Source organism: Falco rusticolus, chromosome 4 (genome assembly GCF_015220075.1).
Source record: "Falco rusticolus isolate bFalRus1 chromosome 4, bFalRus1.pri, whole genome shotgun sequence".
Classification (NCBI taxonomy): Eukaryota; Metazoa; Chordata; class Aves; order Falconiformes; family Falconidae; genus Falco; species Falco rusticolus.
This window is the reverse complement of record NC_051190.1, coordinates 42,071,661-42,091,497: the sequence shown is the minus strand read 5'-3', so window position 1 is coordinate 42,091,497 and position 19,837 is coordinate 42,071,661.

The window sequence follows — 19,837 nt, the reverse complement described above, 5'->3', positions numbered from 1 at the left end:
ACTTTGGATTATGAGTTTGGAGAACTTTCTTTAAAAAAGAAAAAGTTCTTTACAAAAAAAACCCAACAACTACAAAAGACCTCATAAAAGAGATACAGAAGTGCTAAGCAACTGGGACATGGGGCTGGGATGTACATGAGGGCAGAAAAGGAGAGATAAGGTGACTGGAAGATAAGTACTGATGTGTTCTTCTGAATTTTAGGGGATCCAAGGTATGTTAAAAGCAAAATAAAGAGGAGACATCTTCTCTGTTATGGACCTTTTTATCATAGGGATTGTAAGAATTTTTGGGAACAAGCTACTGGTATGACAGGCAAAAAGTGACACAGCAGAAGGGAATATAAATCAGGAGAGCAATACCTGAAAACACAGAGGTAAGACAAAATGTACTCCTGTGAGAAAATATGTAATTCTCCTTGAAGAAAAATATCTATTTTCTAATTTTTGCAGCCTGCACCTCTCAAAAGTCTGGCTTGATTTCCTTTCCTTTCTTTTCAGTTTCCACCACCAATTCCAAAATTGTTTATAGGCCCAGCTCCAGCTCACAGTACATACGAAATGTATGCAAATCAAAGGAGCCTTTCTCAGGCTTTTCACTGACAGCTTGCAGAACAGAAATGCCTGAGGCATCCTGAGAGGCTTGTTTGTTTGTTGCAAGTGGGTTTCATTTTGCTAAGCCACCATAGCAGCTGTGGATACCCATACATTTTAATAGTAGAAACACCATTATCCTCTAATCAGGCTCATTTATGATGAACCATAAAAATTTCATCTAGTAATTCCTACACCAAACCCTAAATCTTATTTAAGCAAAAGTATATTCTTTAGATATAGATTGATACACCAATACTATGGAACTATGCCTGAAGTACTTCTGATTCCCTTTATAAATTATATGTTTCACATCATGGAGGCAACCATGACAACAAACCAACTGAAAAAGCAGACTATTTTCTGTCACTAAAGAGAACTATCATTACATCTTATTCTTTTTCAGATATGATGGAGGACTGATAGCAAGACACCATGGAAAACTTTCATCAAAGCTGTACTTCAGAGTTCTCTTGTTTTCCTACCCTAAGAAAAATTAAGCTTTAAATTCATAGTAGGTGTTTATAGAAAGGACATAGAATGAATACTTTGGCTACTTCCCATTTTTTCAATCCTGATTCAAAAAATGAAATATAGTGCTATATTTCTTATGAATTTATAGAGAAGTTTAATAAAAATAAATCTGATAATAGACTCATTTAATTCTTTCCTATGCTGCAAACTCATTGATGGGATTATGGGTTTGTCTTTTAACTCAGTTTTGTAATTGCCATTATAGGAGCTTGCTTCACATCACAAACTGGCCTGAGGTCCTGTCACTATGGTGGTACTTCAGGGCTTCCCAGTTTGCTAGAATATGACTCTGGAAAAAAAACTCTCCCTTGGAGAATGAGGAAATTTCAGGATCCTATTAATGGATGAAGTGGCTGCCTGGGGGGAGGATCTAGACCAATGGAGCTGGGCTGGACCTTTGGGAAGGAGGAACTGGACTTTTTGAAAGGGGAACAGGAATTCCTTGGGGAGCAAAAACGTTCAGAGATGAAAACACAGCCAGAAACCAAAGATGAGGCACTTGCATGCTTAGAGTGAATTCCACCTTCTTAATCTAATAAGACCTTGAATGCTCTTTGAAATCCTCAGTCCTTTATTTCCAGGTTTCCTCTGTTGACCTTTTCAAACCTCAGTTAATTGTCTCTGTTTTCTCTGATGTGACAACACTATTTGACTGCCTGGTCCTAATTCATCAGCAGGTGGATAATATTGCTAAATTTCACCTCCATCAAAGATGTCTTAACCATCACATTTATACTTCTAATAAAATTATACCCAAATTTGTTACTGTTAGTAATTATCTTCCATTAAAAATTAGTGAAAATGGTGAATATACTTAGTCAGTTGTCTTTTAGACTGAAAAAGAAAATTAACTCAAAAACCTTTTAGATTTATGATTGTTCTTGCACATGAGGAGGTCTCGGGCACCGTCCATCTCAAAAAAACGAGACACATACATACGATCTTACTCAAAGATGTACACATCGATGAAATCTAGCAGATACTGGGAGACTAAAAAGGATGAGGATATTGCTTTGAAATAATCATGGTTTCACTGCTCTGAGTCCCATAACAGTATTCATTCTCTAGAAGTGATAAAAATACTCATTAATGCATTACAACTCATTCCTTTCCAAGGAAGTTACAAAAATCAAGTAAAGGAATCCACAGTCCACTCTCTTCTGCTTACAGTTCCTAGGTATGACAAAGTATTTTGGAATAAGTGAAAAGGGGAGAGAAAAGGAGAGAGGGGAAAGCAGGGAAAGAAGGCAAGTGAAGCTGATAAATACATAAATGACAGGCAGAAAACATTTCTATGGTAAAGCTGAGCTGACTGCAGAGGGTGCTTTGACCTCTGCAGTGTCTGGATGCTCACAGCTTCATACAACTGCATTGCATATTCCCTTGGAATCGTATCTATTCTTTCAAGAAAGGAATACAGCTGTCTAATTCTCCATCCCTTGTACTCAAAATGAGCTCAGATAATGCAGCACTAATACTGAAGCTTTCAGAATAATCATCAGATACACAACAGGCCATTTTCTCCCTTGTGTATACTGTGTCTCTCTTTGGGATAATTCCATGAACTGTTGATTTCAGTGAGAAAGTAAGCCATTGCTTTTTTAGTGTTTCTTCATTCCTATTAGCCCGAGGTAATGCAGATGTCAAGCATAGTGACTTAATCCAAAAGATGCTCTGAAACCTCTGTGCTGATCAGCTGCGAAAGCAGCAACATTTTTAGGATCAGCAGGTCTTTGATTGACACAAAAATATTTTGCAGTAACATGCTGTAGAGTATTTTTTAAACAACATTACAATCATTAAATAATTTAGGTTGGGACCTTTGGAGGCCATCTCTGGCTTGATCTCATGCTGAAAGCAGGGCCAACTTCAGAATTAGATTTACACTAGCATTAGAAACATGGCACCTCAGGGAAGATTTCAAAGAAGTACTAAGAAGATTCTCCAAAATCATCACACGCAGTTCATCAGTTTTTGATTATGCTGAAACTCACCCCACATGCACACACTGCAAAAAAGAAGTATGAATTCGCTAGTTTATTTCCCTCACAGTCTTTCTCTTTGGGAAAATAAGTGACTTACATTAACTTCAAGACCTTCATGGACTTCTTCAAGCTTCTGGGAAAGGGGCAGAGAAATGAGTTCCTGAAGGTTAACATAGAAAAAATGATGTTTGATCAAATGCTGGCAAGTAGTAAGGGAGAAGGAAAATGGATTTAATGGAAGAAAAATATTGTCCCTAGATACAGAGAAGACTATGTACAATGCTATAAAGACTTGTGTTCACTAGTAGCTCTTCTGTGGGATTATTATTTAATTATGAAGTACAAAGTAGTTCACACAAAACAGTGGGTACTCAGAAGGGGGCCTGAACTCAAACGTCTGACCAGATATCCATGTTTTTCTGAGTTTGATTCCAGTTTTATTCCACTTGCCAATTTTTCTATTAGCTTTGTCCCACTATGTGTTTCTGAACAGTAAAGTCAATTTATCTAAACATGAACAAGATATGAAAATAATACAGGAAACCCCAAGCATGGGTCAATAGTACATAGCCACAGAAAATGTTAAGACTTAAAAACCACTAAAGACAACCAGGACATAAAATACAGGCAATTAATTTACTACAATGAAAAGAAATGACTATTTTGTCCACTTCCAGGACAAAAAAAAATAAAAATAAAAATCCCCATGTAGCACTGTGGACAATCTAAATGACAAAGGACGAAAAGACAACCACAATAACTGATAACAACCAACATAAGAAATTTTATAGTCAGACATGACATAATCATATAGGAAGAGCTTTTCCTACTGCATAACACAGCCCAAGGAATATCATTTGGCAAACTTCTTCAGCAAATTAGTAGCTGGTGTTGAAACAAAGTCTCCCTTTATAAAGAAATCCAGTTTTCAACTGCTTTTAGTCATGATGGACCACATGTTTTGGCTAATATTGAATGAGTTTAAAAGTATAGTTTTGATTTTTTGAAGGGGAAACAGTGGTAAATAAAGACCACAACTTCCAAACTCTCTTTATGTTGTAATATTCCTATTTTGTGATGTGTTTACTTTCATGTTGGATCTAGTCCTGAGAGGTGATTAGGGCCAACAAATGAGGTAAAACTCATATGGTGCAACCTCATGACTAGGAATGATTAGCACACTACTCTGCGTTCTAGAGCTGGCTGTGATGGTTACCGAGCTGCTCGCTTGCAGGGTGTAAGCTCTACTAACAAAACGTAACACAGCTTAGTTACAGTTCATGGAATTTATACCAATGCTACATGCTTTTATATTCTTCAAATTTGTTTTGGGGATGCTAACAGTGTCTTTAGACAAACATCTTCCCTGTTTCACTGGGAGAAGCAGTTGTACTTGAAGACTTCATTGCTTCACCTTGTCACATCCAGGCATCCAGTTTCTATAGTGTCAGTTATACTCCAAATGAAAAAAAGCAAAAACCTAATCAAAGGATGGAGCAAATAAAACCAAATAGTTAAATAACTGATTTCTACTATTCAAATACACAGAATAAGAACTTCCAGTTAAACTTGTCCAACTTCCAGAAGCAGCAGCTTTGCAGGATTTTGAAAAAAGGAGAAAAGGACTTCCAGAAGGATATTAAAGCCTTCTGCAAAGCCAATAAGAATTTCCATGAAGCAATCAAAGCCTTTCAAGCCAAGACCAAAGGCAAAGCCTTATGAATGGAAATAAAGATCTTCCAAGAAAAGAACAAGGCTTGCATGGAAGAGATCAAGAATGTTTTAGAAGAGAGCTACAGCTGCCTACAGAAGATTAGCGACTTCCAGAAAAAAAAAAATAATAATAATTCCAGGAAAAGTTGCTAGCATCCAGGAAAGGCTTGAAGAATTCTGGAAGAAAATGAGGGCTGCTAAGGAGAACATCAGGGTTCTTGAAGAAAGGACTAAGGCTGGTCAGAAAGCAATCAGAGCTTTTCTAAAAGAGAATCAGGATATCCAAGAAAAGAATAAAGTCATACATGAGAGCAAAATCCTGCACAGAAAGAACAAAGCTCTGCAGGGGAAGAACAAGGCTTTCTGGAAGGACTATGTGGCTTTCTGGAAGAAGGACAGGATCTGGGAGGAAGAGTTGGCCATCTCAAGCAGCAAACTGATTCTCTGGGAGGAATCTATAGCTTTCAGGGAGAACAACTGGATGATTCAAAAGGAAAAAGAAGCTCTGTGGGATGTAGTGTCCCTGTGGGACAAGAAATTTTGCCTCTTCAATAAGTATCTATTCCTCCAGAAAAGTAGAAACTACCTGAAACAGAAAAGAATGATCCCTGTGGCAATTCTTGGTCAGCTGTGGGCACCAAAAATGAAACACTGGAGTAAATCAAGCAGATCTGAAGCACAACTTCGCTTTCTATGAGAGCCTAACTATCAAAACAGGTGGGCCTAACTCCTTTCACTCTAGAAACTTTAAAAAGTCATGCTGACTTTTTTTTTTTTTTAAAGAAGTTCAAATTCTTGGTTTAGCTTTATTAATGTGTTTGCTCATTTTTTTCTTTTTTCTTATTTCTCTTACCTTGTCTTCCATGCTTCAACAGCAAAAATTATTAACTGTAGTCCTGTTCTCAGAATGCTCCATGGAGGTGTGCTTGTGTACAGACACACACTCCAGACTTTCAGACTGAAACACCCCTAGGGTTCACTGACCCCACTCCATATGATTCCATTTCTTTTTAAAGTGTCCAGGTCAAAACAATAGTTTTGTTATCTGCTGTTACTTACAATTACCTTATCTGTATTTTTCCACATCTCCATCTTATAACTTTAAAAATTCTTACCTGAGAGTCTCTGAAGTTCAGATTTAAATTAAAGAAAATTAAGATTGGCTAGTTCTGTTCAATAATTTTAAGGCAAATACATTAGGTTCTTTCCACTGTTATCACCTGCTTGAATCAATTATTCAGGAGAGCAAAGTAATGCAACAGCCCAGCCTTCTGCCTTTCCAGAACCAAACCAGTACGTTACACAAAGAGGCAGCGTACAGATACAGCCAGGCTCAACAGCTGCACAAGGCTGGAAATGAATTATCTGCATTTAATTGTACATTTTTATTTTTGCTGCCTAAAAAGCAACACTAACAAGATGCTGATTCAGCAGCTTCAGCAGTAAATCAATAAAGCAATCAGTTCACAAAGCCAAATTCTCCTCTTCTATATAGCAGGGGAGGAAAACTCAAAACAATACATGAGACAGAAATCAATTAATTTTGATTCATGCATTTTCTGTTAACAGGGAAAAGGAGTTAATTCATAAGTACGATCACTCATGCATGTCACACCCCTTCTACATTACAATTCTTCTACTGTTACCTATCCATGACATTTACTCAAAAAAATGCAAGTTCCTGAAGTCATTCTTCAGGAGAAGACCTGGCATCTCATAATCAAAACAAAATTTCAGTGGAGGCTGGCCAGTATAGGATATTGAATTGGTGTTCACTCAACAATGTGAGTTTCAAAATGAGTCTAGAACTGACTTACCTCAGAGGGAGAATCATTATTGGAGAAACTGTCTGTTTCACATATTTCTTGATCAAGAGAACATTGTTAACACAATTAAAGAAAATCTTTCCCTTTCTCAAATATGTTTAGCAGAGAATTTCTCATACTAGTCCCACATTACTCTGACTGTACTGCTTAGTAAGGACGTGGCTGTAACCTTCAGATTAAGACTGTAGCTTTTGCAGAGTATCAACCAAAACCAAGCAAATACTTCGTTGTCTTCAGAATCTAAATTATTTACCACATGGACAAGAAGAATAAAGCCTAAAGGAAGCAACAGTGGTGCGTGTTTCATTAATGCTGAACAAGGAGGGCTGCTGTGATGTCTGACTGAACAAGACGGTTTGATGTAGTGAGCTATAAGCTATGCAGGAACTAGAAGGTGTTAGAAACAAGGCCAGACGTAAACAAGGCTGCAGGAATTGCCCTGTAGACCAATAACATACAAAAAAGGACATTTAGTACATGATATACAGGATTTGACAGACAATCAGGAAAGAAATGCATTTAATTTTTTAGGCATGTTGCAGGTCAAGCTCAGAACTGTGAACTCATCTGTGTAGGAGAGAAAGCTGAGAGAAGAGCTGTGGGACAAGTGGAATCACTTCTTTGCTTGGGCAACTGCCTTCTGGATATTCCAAGCTGACACATTTTGTTGTGACAAGTCCTGTCAATTTTTGTCGCTAGTATCATGTTACATTGTTTCCTGGACTGTAATTAAATTTGACAGAGGAAAACAGACCAGCTGAGACTTAACATGATGTGGCAGTTAATAGATATGCATATTTGTTAATAGTTTTGTTAAACAAACCTCACTGGCAATAGACTATGGAAAGGGCAAAGGCAAAAAGATCACTTCTCTCCCATACAGAGAAATTGTTGGAACCCTCCTGAGAGTCTCCGTGTTTCCCCATACGCAGGAGGGGCAGGTGTTGCTGTTTGGATTTAGGGTGGCACAAGCTCTTCTTAGTTGTACTCTATAGACTTAATTCATTGTTCCAATGGAAGAGACAAAACCAAGGAAAGCTGGAAAGCCCCACTCCCTTCACTTCTCACAAGCCTGTGTCCCCTACATGCAGCACCAGAGAAGCTGTCAGCTGTGTGCAGGTATGTACTTCCCTGCAGCACTCCTGGCTCCCTGCCCGGGGGAGGAAGGACTCTCTCCTGGCTGCGGCTCACTGTGCACCAGTGACTGCCCAGCCAGCTTCATCCAAGTCCCACTGAGAGAATCGCCTGCCTCAGGAAAGGCTCCAGGAACCAACAGCACAGGCAGCTGTACTGGCTGCCCTGGTGTGCCCATGCCGTGCTGTGCTGCCCGGTGCCTGTGACAGCTCCCACCCAGTGTGAGCTGCAACAGGTCCCAGCAGGCGCCTGCAGCGGCAGAGTGGGCTCCAGAGCGTTGTGCTCACATCCATTCCAACAGCACGGGCATCGAGGCAGGTAGGAACAGCTCTCAAAATACAAACCAGTAGATGCATTCTCGCTTTGGCTAGGACAAAGAGAAATTACTAGTAACACCATCGTTTAGCTCGGAAGTTCAGAAAGAAAGGGCCACAGAGAGCTCAGCTGTAGTAGGTTGGCTCAGCTCCATAAGCTTTGATAGCACATTGCTAATTTACTCAATCCCAGAGGAATTTTGCTCCCTGACAGTCTAGGAAACAGATGAAAGAACTTTCCTAAATCTACTAATACTCCTCACTTAAGCAGGACACTAATTAAATCTAGCATGTTAACTATTAACAGTATCTTAGACATTCAAAGTCCCCCTCAGGAGAAAGACCTACTGACCACTGAGGTAGCCCTGCAGTGAGCTGTACATCAGGAAGGCAGACACACACAGATCTCTTCAGTTCTTCCTTACTTTACCTCAGCTTTATAATGTCTATTTAATAGTTTGTCGAAGAAGGAGAACAGTGAAACTGTTCTACTAGAAAAATAACCTTTTTCTTAGCTTAATGGATTCATTGTTTAAACTCTTGACCTCTGTTCAGATTTACGTGTTCTGAACTGGTGCACAGAGCAGCTGGATGCAGCAGGTAGCGGGGGGTTAATGGAGAATCCTAAAAGGTTGTGTTTAGGTTGCAGTATGCAGATAGTGCAAGGGGGCGGGGGGGGGGCAAGGTGAGGATGGGGGTTACAAATATATCAGCTTGTTTGCTTGAGACTTATATAGAACTAGACAGATTCGGAGAACGTATTACATCAGGTTTTATCATTATATCATCATGTTCTTTTTGATGACAACCAGTACTGGGCAAATCCTCTAAGAAGCTGAGATGCTGCTAGAGGATGCTCTCATTCTCAGCTCTAAACACAGCGGGAGCTCTCTGAAGGTGATGTTTGGTCCTGTAAGCTATAAAAGCCAGAATCTCAAGTGACTGTATCATAACAATGTCACTTTTATACAGCTTAATCTCCACTATATAATTAAACTGGTACATAAGTTGTAAAATAATTCAAAATGAGCCACAGGGAAGTCTGCTATAAACATTTCTGCTTCAGTGCTAATTGCTTCCATTATAAATACTGCACACAAGCTTCTCCTCTGTGTAACTCCAGTGAATACATATAGTTGCACTAGGGATAAATTATATTTCACTACCTTTGCATGGTCAAACAAAACTTTATTGCTGTGGAGTGATTAAAAATGGTCTAATCTCCATTATTGCTGTCTTGTAGCAAAAAGGAACAGGGTTAATGTAGTATAGGTGTAGATGTGGTTACATCTACGCTGCAAAACTTGTCCAAATGTCATTCTACCCTGGTAATACAGGTACGGACTTCACAGCACTGATCTGCTCCTGAACCAAATCTGTCGCAGCGGGAACCTGACACACAGCACAGCTTATCTTGAAAGCTGTTTATCTGACATAGCAGAGCTGTTTAAAATTTGATATGGAGCTGTGTATAAAGGAGCGTCATGCCTTAACCCACACTGAGCTATACTTACAGATGTTCTCTATGGCATTTATCATAAAGTTAGGCCATAAACAGTTTCCTTTGGTTATTTTCTGGTCTTCCACAGGACCTGTGCTGCGCTGTACATTGAACAAGGAAGTCTTGAAGCCTTCCGGCTTCATTATTCTCCTTTCTCTGATCTCCATTTCTGGGATTTCCCTATTACTTGACACACTGTCCTTCATTTCTAAATGCTTTCTTCTCTCTACCTCACCACCTCCTTTCCATCTCTCCCTCTTCCCAAATTTTTTGCCTGTATATTCCTTTACAGTTTTTTCCTTTGGTGCCCTTGTACTTCACATCACCCTTGCCCTGCTCTCAATGCCCCTCTGGCATCCTGCACCCGACAGCCAGGAGCAGGGATTTACTCTTGTCATCTCCAAGGTGCCTCGGCAGCAGGTATTTTTCTCGCACTACTGCCAAATCTGGCAAAGACGCAGCTGCATCTAGTTGTTCTGGGACAAGCACAGCTGAAGTTTGCCAAGATGCATGTTCTGATTTAGCAGCACCTTGAATTTTTAAGCTAGGCAAAACATCACAGTAGAACTCTTGCGACACAGCTCTGATATCTCCTTCTCTACAATTTTTTTTCTCTGATAGATCCTTGACTGCAGTTTGGTTATGGCACTATGTGAAAGAGAACTCTTTAATAAAGAAAAGACCTAAAACTACAAGTAAAAACTGAAGAAATCTTAGAGATAAGGAGATTTTATTGTTTCCATACACGTATTTTAAAGCTGATAGATTTGTTTTGCTCAATTTCTATGAGCTGAACATGGTGTAGTTGTCAAAGATAAAAAACTGTACTCTGGGAAATGAGATGTCTGGGAGGTCAGAGGAACAGTTCTTGAGCTTTGCCACTTAAAAAAAAATAAATAAAAAGGTAAAGGCAACTTCAAAGGAATAAAACCCAAGATAACTATAGCTTTGTAACTTGCACTGGATGCAGACCAAATCAGCAGTGAGCTTTATCTTGTTTTCATGCCTCATTCCTGGTTTGAGATGTGAGCAGGTGCTTGCTTTGCCAAGGACACGGCTCCTCTGGGGGTCTGAGCCAGGCAGGAAACGTCCATTCCTGTTTCCTGGGGTCTGTGGGCTTCCCCCACCCCGGGGGCTCCTTCCAGCACAGGGGGAGCACAAGCCTCATCACTAGAGCTAAGTGAACAATTCATCACAAATGAATTTGTTGATTAGTCATAATTTTCCTGAACTGTTCAAATTGTGAAAGTATCACTTAATGAAGTCACAGAGGAGCCAAGGCTCTGGAAGCAATCAGCCTCCTCAAATGAAGTCTCAGTGTGAGGTTTCTCTCATCACAGCTCTGGCGAGCAGAAAGTACCAATCTTTAGCTTCATCTTATCACCTGCATAAAATCTACTGTACTCCTGCTCCAGGCAGCCCTTGGCCCTCTCCATTCCACTTTAAACTGAGCAAAAATCTTTCACTTAATTTTGATTTTGGGGAAAACATGAGGACTGTACCTCCTAAAATTAGTTTTATTCTCCACCCTGGAGAAAAAATATATATATATTTTAAAACAAGAAAAAAATAAGAGAAAGATTTTTTTTTTGCCATGTTTTGATAGATCAGAAAGAGGGGTCTAAAATAATTTCCTTATCTCTGGAAATGCTGTTCTATTAGAATACTAAAAGCCTATTGTTAGAATAAACACTGAGTAATGTATCCCCTCATACTAGCCTAGGAATATCTAATTGCCTCTACTCTGTCAAGGAGACTACACAAACCTGTGAATTTGGCTCCAGTCCTGATAGATGCATGGACCCAAGCCTGCACTTAAGTGGAATGAGGAATAGTTGAAACGTCTAGCAGAGTGACCCAAAATATACTAAACCCATGGCAGACCCATAGGGGTCCTCAAAGTCCTGGGTAAAACTGGAGGAGTCCATCACCACCTTGGAGATAGGCACAGAATTCATGATTTGAAAGCTGAAACTCAGGGTCACTAACCTGGGCTCCAAATACAACCTCAGGAGTGTCTCAGAGAACCTGAGTGCGCTCTTTCAAATATATATATATTTGTATGCACACACATTAGCAGGAATAATTCCTTAACCAGGACCATTATGTTGTATTCAATGGAACTGTTTTGCTTTGCATTTTTGCTGTTATAAGGGAAAAGAAATAGATCTGCAAATAAACCTGTCTTTACCAAATTTTGGTCTAAAATAAAACTGACTTGACAGCTTCTTTCAGTGCTTTAATTTTGTACTTGCTTTCTGTGATCCAAAATTCTTCCTAGTGCCCTTATGAACACTTCCACAGAGAACCTCTGTAGAAATTCCAATAGTACGGAAAAAAGGGTAACACAAATAAGGAAAGCCACAATCACAGCTTCATGTATATCACAGACCAGTTTCCAGAATATTAACCAAGCCATTTAATCAGATTCAATATTGCCTGTTCTTTACCATGTATCACACTACCCCTTTGCCATTGACAAAAGGCTGTCCACTAAAAGGATGCCGAAAGCAATTAGCTTCTGACTTCTGCTGTAACTGTCTTTTACCACAAATTTAGAACCATCCCTCTTTTATACTGTTCCATTAAACAGCAAAAACAAAACAGTGGGGGTTTTTTCTGGGATTAAATAAAAATGTTATGTTACTTAACATTTTTCTAAGTGTTAGTTTATTTTCTATTTATTTATTAATTTGATCAAAAGATTTTGAAGTTATATTTCCATCAAACTCAGATTTAACATTATTACATTTATATCATCTTATAACAATTTGGAGTGCTACAATGTGCATACAATAAAATAAAAATAATGTGACAATCTGCCCCAAAGAAGGGGTATCAAGTATAAAGTCAGTGAGCAGTATAGCAACAGAAGCAACAGATGTGACCGAATGGAACCCTTCAGTTGCACTTCCATTCTTTTTTACTATTAGGGAGAAAACAAGATTTTTTTTCTCTTGCCCAGAAGTTAAGACAAGTGGAGTGGTGTCTTGTTTTCTTCACTCCCAGCAAAGGATGTTTTCACTTCACCTTTACTCCATCATTGCAACATTAAATGAGCCATGAAAAAAGCTGAGCTCAAAACTTACATCTCAGGAGGATTTTAGCAACTGCATGTTATTGACCTAACTGTACAGATTAATTTCTCTACAAATCTTTAGACTGTCCTTTCTTTCTCCCTTTGGGACAATTCAGAACTGGCTGAGACTTTCACCAGTGCCTTGCACACTGACACCTGCAGCACAGAAAACAGAAAGCAAGACCTCCGAATGTATCGGGAATTTGGCAGTAATGGAGACTTTGAGACTAGTTTCAAAAAGTTCAGATTACACTTCAAAGTAAACTCATCATACATGCCAATATGGGGACCGGGGCTGTTTAACATATGGGGACCGGGGCAACATGGACACTGGGATCAAGTGCAGCCTCAGCAAGTTTGCTGATGACACCAAGCTGTGTGTTGCGGTTGACACGCTGGAGGGAAGGGATGCCATCCAGCAGGACCCTGACAGGCTTGAGAGGTGGGCCCGTGGGAACCTCGTGAAGTTGAACAAGGCCAAGTGCAACGCCCTGCACCTGGGTGGGGGCAAACCCCAGTATCGATACAGGCTGGGCAGAAAATGTTTTGAGAGCAGCCTTGAGGAGGAGGACTTGGGGATGTAGGTTGATGAGAAGCTCAACAGGGCCTGGCAATGTTCACTTGCAGCCCAGAAAGCCAACCATATCCAGGGCTGCATCAAAAGCAGCATGATCAGCAGGTCAAGGCGGGGGATTGTCCCCCTCTACTCCACTCCTTGTGAGACCCCACCTGCAGCTCTGTGTTCAGGTCTGGGGCCCCAGCATAAGGACATGGGCCTGTCAGAGCCAGTCCAGAGGAGGCCATGAAGGTGATCAGAGGCTGGAGCAGCTCTCCTGTGAAGGCAGGCTGAGAGGTGGGGTGGTTCAGCCTGGAGAAGGCTCTGGGAGACCTTATAGCAGCCTTCTAGCACCTACAAGAAAACTGGAGAGGGACTTTTTACAAGGGCACTTAGTGATAGAACAAGGGGAATGGCTTTAAACTGAAAGAGGGTAGATTTAGGTGAGATACAAGGAGGAAATTCTTCCCTGTGAGGGTGCTGAGGCGCCGGCACAGGCTGCCCAGAGCAGCTGTGGGTGCCCCATCCCCGGCATGTCCAAGGCCAGGCTGGACGGGGCTGGGAGCCACCTGGGCGGGTGGGAGGTGTCCCTGCCCGTGGCAGGGGGCTGGGACTGGGTGATCTTTAAGGTCCTTTCTAACCCAAACCAGTCTGTGATTCTAGATAGATGTATCATACACCTCCCCAGAATTGTCTGCTAATCCCTTTACTAAACATAAGAAGTGTTAGAATATTGAAAGATTACAGGAAGCTCGACATACAGAGACCTTATTCATGTTCTAGAGATGTCATCACCACAGAAAATGAGCAGATTGGGGATTTTGGGTGAACCCTCCCCCTTACTCCAAGACTAGGGTTTGGACAGTTAAACGAGGGATGTTTGTCACTGTTCTCCTTTCAGCACCTATCTTGCAGATATACTATTATATAATTATGTTTTGCTTTAAATTTTCTTTTGTCAGGACAACTCGTGAGAAGTTAATATGGGCAAGGCATTACTTTTGCTGAGGGAAAGGTTGATAGCCGAGGAAACAGACAAAATTTGTGCAATCAAGCAATTTTTAGTAAAACCTGAATCTGCCACAAACACAATAGGTTTGTCTCTGGAGAACTGTTCTTCCATAAAGCACAGAAATAAATATTCTTAATTACTTTTCTGAAATAAGCACATTTTATCTACTGACAGATGCTTCGTCCCTCTTGCCAGCTGCAAATCTTCCACAAGGCACTGGGACAAGTGTAGCCCGACCATCACTCTTGTGATCTCAACAAGAGGCTGAATGAGTCTATGATGACTACCATGTGCTTGCCAAACCATTTGCACTTGTTTACTAAGGTACATAGTGACTTACTGCATCTCCAGAAAAAAATTACCACTCATTACTTCCACGCATCAGATTATAGCTAAATTATTGTTCTTATAGTACAAGTCTCATGTATTATTCAAATGCTAACCAGTGCATTAACTCTGCCACTCAGCCAAGATTACAGCTAAAAATAGATAGTACATGTCTTACTTCAGAATATGTTTAACATTACTACCAATGGCATCTCAGATTTCACATGTGCTCAGATTGTACATCTTTGACCTTCAAAAGAATTTGAAGAGTGAAAGTCAGTGATATATATGATTGTGATAAGAGCAAACGAAAGCCTCAGCTTCTGGCCACACTGTACCAGCCGGCATGTGCAGTTTTGCATGATTTACGGTGGAGGAGGTAGTTATATTTATTTGGATACTTTGTATTTAACTGCTTAGGAATAATACAGAACATAGACAGGAATAACTATATTCCACAAGTAGCCAGGTCAAAATTAGAACTATATATTTAAAACTTTTCCAGATCCACAGTAAGAAATTACATTTAAACTTCAGTACCCCTCCTTTATCCCTGATCTGCCTGAAAAAGGCTTACTTCAGGCACTGTGAGCCTACGCAGAAAAAACTAAGGGAATATTAACCTTTCTCCCTCTCGCATACAATCAATAATGTTTCAAGTATCCCTTTCTTTTGTAATATAGCCATACTTTGGCCCTTCTCCTCGCTTGTTTCCTCCTGCTCTCTTCACTCAAATCAGCACTGAAGACTTAAGAGCTGGAGAGATTCAGGCCCCAAATGGGAATACTCTTGTAAGAAAGGATGGTCCTCATCTGATTTATACCATTTCTGATGGAAGAATTCCTCTACGCTATATACGCCAGGCCAGCAAGTACAAAGCTAATTCTACTTACATTCCAGTCTGGATTCTGAACTGCAATATCATCTAAATAGAGCTCAAACCACCGTATGGACAGACAGGCACAGGGCACGGATGGATATTGTTCCCAATCACTTACTTGTAAAAGGAGGAACAAGTTTTCCTCTTTGCTTTCTCTACTAGCATCCTTCAAATCACAGCTCAGTATTTGGCACATGTGCAATTTCATTTTGACTTAGAGTGCACATCAGAAATGCAGCCATTTCATATTTTAAAATACAGTTCCTTTTATTCCCTATTGAAAGACTTTTCTCTTAGGCTTGCTCTAGTCTAAAGACTTAAATTGCACATAAATGACCTGCGGTAGGACCAAAGTGTCCTAAATTGGCTTTATATAAGGAAGAATTAAGCCCAGAGTGTTTGAAATAAACGCTCATCTAGGTACAGATTTAGTAAGAAATGGTTTTACATTCATTAATCAACTTAGCTTCCAGTTTAGACACGTTAGAGGTGCTCTTCTGAAGAGGGAATTGGCCTGTGATCCATTTGTAACCCCTTTTAGGCTGCTTCTGTGTTCATTTTTCTTTTTCATTTTACTTTCCTAGTATTGTGAAAATTTAAGAGCTAGAATGAACAAGAACTGTCCCACAGTGCTTCAAAAGATTCCAAAGCCAACGGCTCCTGCCAGGGTTAAAGATGAAAAGTGAAAACAGCTCCATTGTATTTTCACCTTCAGAGGCCTTTTTTGCATGCCCAATTTGCTGTAGTTCCCTGCTGTAGAACAAAGCACTTGCTGCAGTCTTATTATAAAACTCAGGCTCTGTTTTCCATAATAGCTACACTATTTAAACCAGTGTTTAGGTAATAGAAAAATTAAAGAGAGAGGACATGTATATATTGATGCTGCTCTCTCTAGCATTTATTTAAATGGGAAACTCAGTTAAACAAGCACTTTTTTAAATAATATATAAGCCATCTGGACTCTAAGGCTATGTATCTGTTGTTTCTGGAATGTGTCTATGCATTCTTTCTGCAATACGGTATCACACATATTTCTATCGAAGGGGGGTTTATTTTGGCCTCTCATATGGTATGTATCTTACATACTTCATTGTGAAAAAATTAAGGAAGTCACTTCCTGCACCAGGACTTACTTATGGCCAAGAGCAAACCAATTGTTGCTTGTGATGAATAAAGGAGGAGGTTATTATAATTTATTGCAAACAACTGTACCACAACAGAGTTTCAAGCATAGAAACCTCTTCAAATTTTCATGACACCACTCAGGGGCAGACTTTGTCTCCTGTTTGGCAGTTGCTTCCCTAGAATCTTATTCCATCTCCGATGGAGGTTTTCTCTAGCTTACGGATATGCATAGTAGTAGAGCAAAGGCCTAGTTTAAACTGGGGTTTATTGAATGATAATGACTCTTTAACTCTTGACAAGTAATATTGTCAAAGAGCTGAAGAAGGAATCAAAAGCTACAGTTGACATTTGTTTCTTTGTATAAAGCCACACACACCAGTTCTTGATGATGTGAACTGTAATCAATGCAGCAATGTGTTTTGCACAAAGAATGAAGCTGGTTCACATGCACAAAGATTTACTTGCAGAGTCTATAACTCATAGCTCACATCAACATCACTTTGAGGAAATACAAAAAACAAAAGGGAAAACTTGCCTGTGGCCAGCCAGAAAAAGAAAAGCAATGTGATCCCTAGCGGAGCATCCCTGACTGGGCATCCTCTGCAGTGCAGCAAGTGGGTCCTCCATAAGGCTTCTCCCATAACATGTACATCGCTTTGCCTGGGACCCAGTCAAGCACTTGACCAACCATCCTGCTGTTGCTTCTGTCAGCACTGAACGGAGCATGCTTTGCTCTGGGGCTGGTGCCACATGATAACCGGCTACCCAGCTCTGTGCAGGCATATTATTGGGTAATGTAAATGAAAGGCTACGACCAAGGTGTAGGAAAAAGGGGGAAGATGGGGAGTGTCTATATACCAATAGTGCTGTGTGTATTTAGACATGCTTGCAGCCTTTAAAATGAAGAGTCCCCCTTTAAGCCCTTCTAGATATTTCTCCAAATGTGCTTACTACTAGAAGCAGGAGCTGAAACATTTGTTTCTGATACAGTTTGGTTACACTTGTCAGTACCTAGCTCATCCAAGAGGTATTAGAGTGGATGGTGTTTATTTTTTTTGTTGTTTTGATTTTTCCGAGTGAAACCTGGCAAAAAAAAATCTGGCAAAAATCAAGGTCCTTTTAAACAGGACAAAGGGTTATTTAAAAGCAATTACTTTAAGTAGGACTCTTTATCAATACTGTAATAACTCTTCTAAAAAAGAACTGGTTGCTTTTGACATCCATGCTCAATACTAGTACTGCAGGTATTGTTAGTTCACATTTTGGTTACACAGAAACCAGAGTAACTTCCTTGGTGAAGTAACTCGAACTTCTTAGTGCAAACCAACAGGCTTTCGCTGCTCTCCATGGAGCTATACTGACAAATGCAGCTCAGAGTCACAGGCGCAGAAAAAGTTGTTAACCTTGATTAATGCTGTCTGGAAGTCCAGAAGCCTTTAGTATCTCTGGCCTGCCCTAGAAAATCAATTATTTTTTTCTTGACTCCTAGATCTAGAAATAAAAATGTGGAAGTTTTTAATAAATATATTCTATATTAAGTGTCCCACCACCTTAAAAGGTCAAAGCATCACAGGGAAATCAGCAAGAAGCAGCTGCTCTTGCACCAGGCAGGAACACAAGAGCTCTCAGCAGCATTTTCCCTTTTTCAGGACAGACAAGCAAACTAACTGATAAATACATCAGAAATTAGCTGTAGAATTCATCACATAGCAGCATCTTGCACAGATAAGGGTAGCGGACTTAGTAGACCTTTAAATGCCAGTAATGAAATGGCTGATTGCTAAGGGGCAGAGAGGGCTCCCAGAGTGCTAGTTGTTGGGAAACAACACCCCAAAGATCCATATCAACCTAAAACTTTGCTTTCGTCTGCTGCCTTGCTGCCTATTTTATTGGCACCATGCTCTGAAATTCCATTACACTTGTTGTCTACTCTGAAATGTGACCAAGGATAAACACTTCGAATGTTTGAAGTAAAAATCTACTTTGCAGTCCATCTCCTCAGCCACTCAGAACAAGCTGAACAGGAACATTTCCAAGAAACAGGCATGATGTTAGTAGTAGCTGTGGAGGACAGCCAGCTCTATATGTCAAATACAGTCGGGAATAAAATCCTACCTCTAGGTCTCATCTCCTGCGCAGTGTTCAGACCCCAACCAAAACTCCAGGTCCACCTGATTTGCTCATATGCTTTCTACTGTTCATGAGACACAGTGGCATGGTAAAGTGCAACTAGTAGATCCTCTCATTTTCTATATAAGAACTGGATGAGAAAAAAAAAATGTTTTTGTGTGTCCCTAAAGGCTGAGCTTGACATCTAAGAATGACTGTGGTAGAAGAAATACAGCTAAGTATGAACAAATATTTGTCTGGGAACTGTACAGTTATATACCAAGTTGCAGTCACTGTCAGGATATGAAAATGAGAGGCCCTCCGTTACCGAAAACGCAGGTGGATTACAGCTGTTGAGTATCTGTTCCTATTCTCAACAAACGAATGCTGGTCTTTGCTATGAAATGGTTCTGCCTTCTGTCCTGAGCCACATGAAACGTGGTGTAGAACCAATCAAACCATGCCAAGCAGCTCACGTGTACAAAAGACAAATACATAAGGTGGTAAGGAAGTATATTCACTCCTGCAGAACTGCTCACATGAGTAAAGTTCACAGTATTTAAAGTGTTCATAGAATTTGCACTCACAGTAGTAGCCCATTTATCTTTAAAACATATAGTTATATATATTGATACATTGAAGTATCTAGGAGGATTATACTTATGGGATTTATTTTAGGCTTTCTCACTCAGTTGCCTTCTGACTCTATGGCCAACTGAAGGAACCCAGCATATTTCCAGCATTATCTGACCTGTGTCAAATGCCTTCCTAAGGAAGTGAACAGCGTCCCAGAACTGCCTACTTCTTCCTGGGTTAGACAAATCTCTCTTCCAGCTGACTCAGATTTACCAGATGCACAAGATTTACCAGAAGTCAATGGACTATGCTGTTGCTCATTAAGTACTTGATTTTTTTTTAAAAAAAAACCATACATATCAAGAGATAAGTATCATTGTGACAGCAAGCAAATATGTAGATATTTTATCATATTTAAATATGTATCATAATTCATTAACCAAAACATTTACATAATAAAACGGAGATTGGTCTTACATTTACAGAAATTTACATTTAAATCTCAATTTACATAAAGAAGAGACAGCAACTGTGAACCTGACTGCCTGGTCGCAGCACAACAATGGCCACATTTA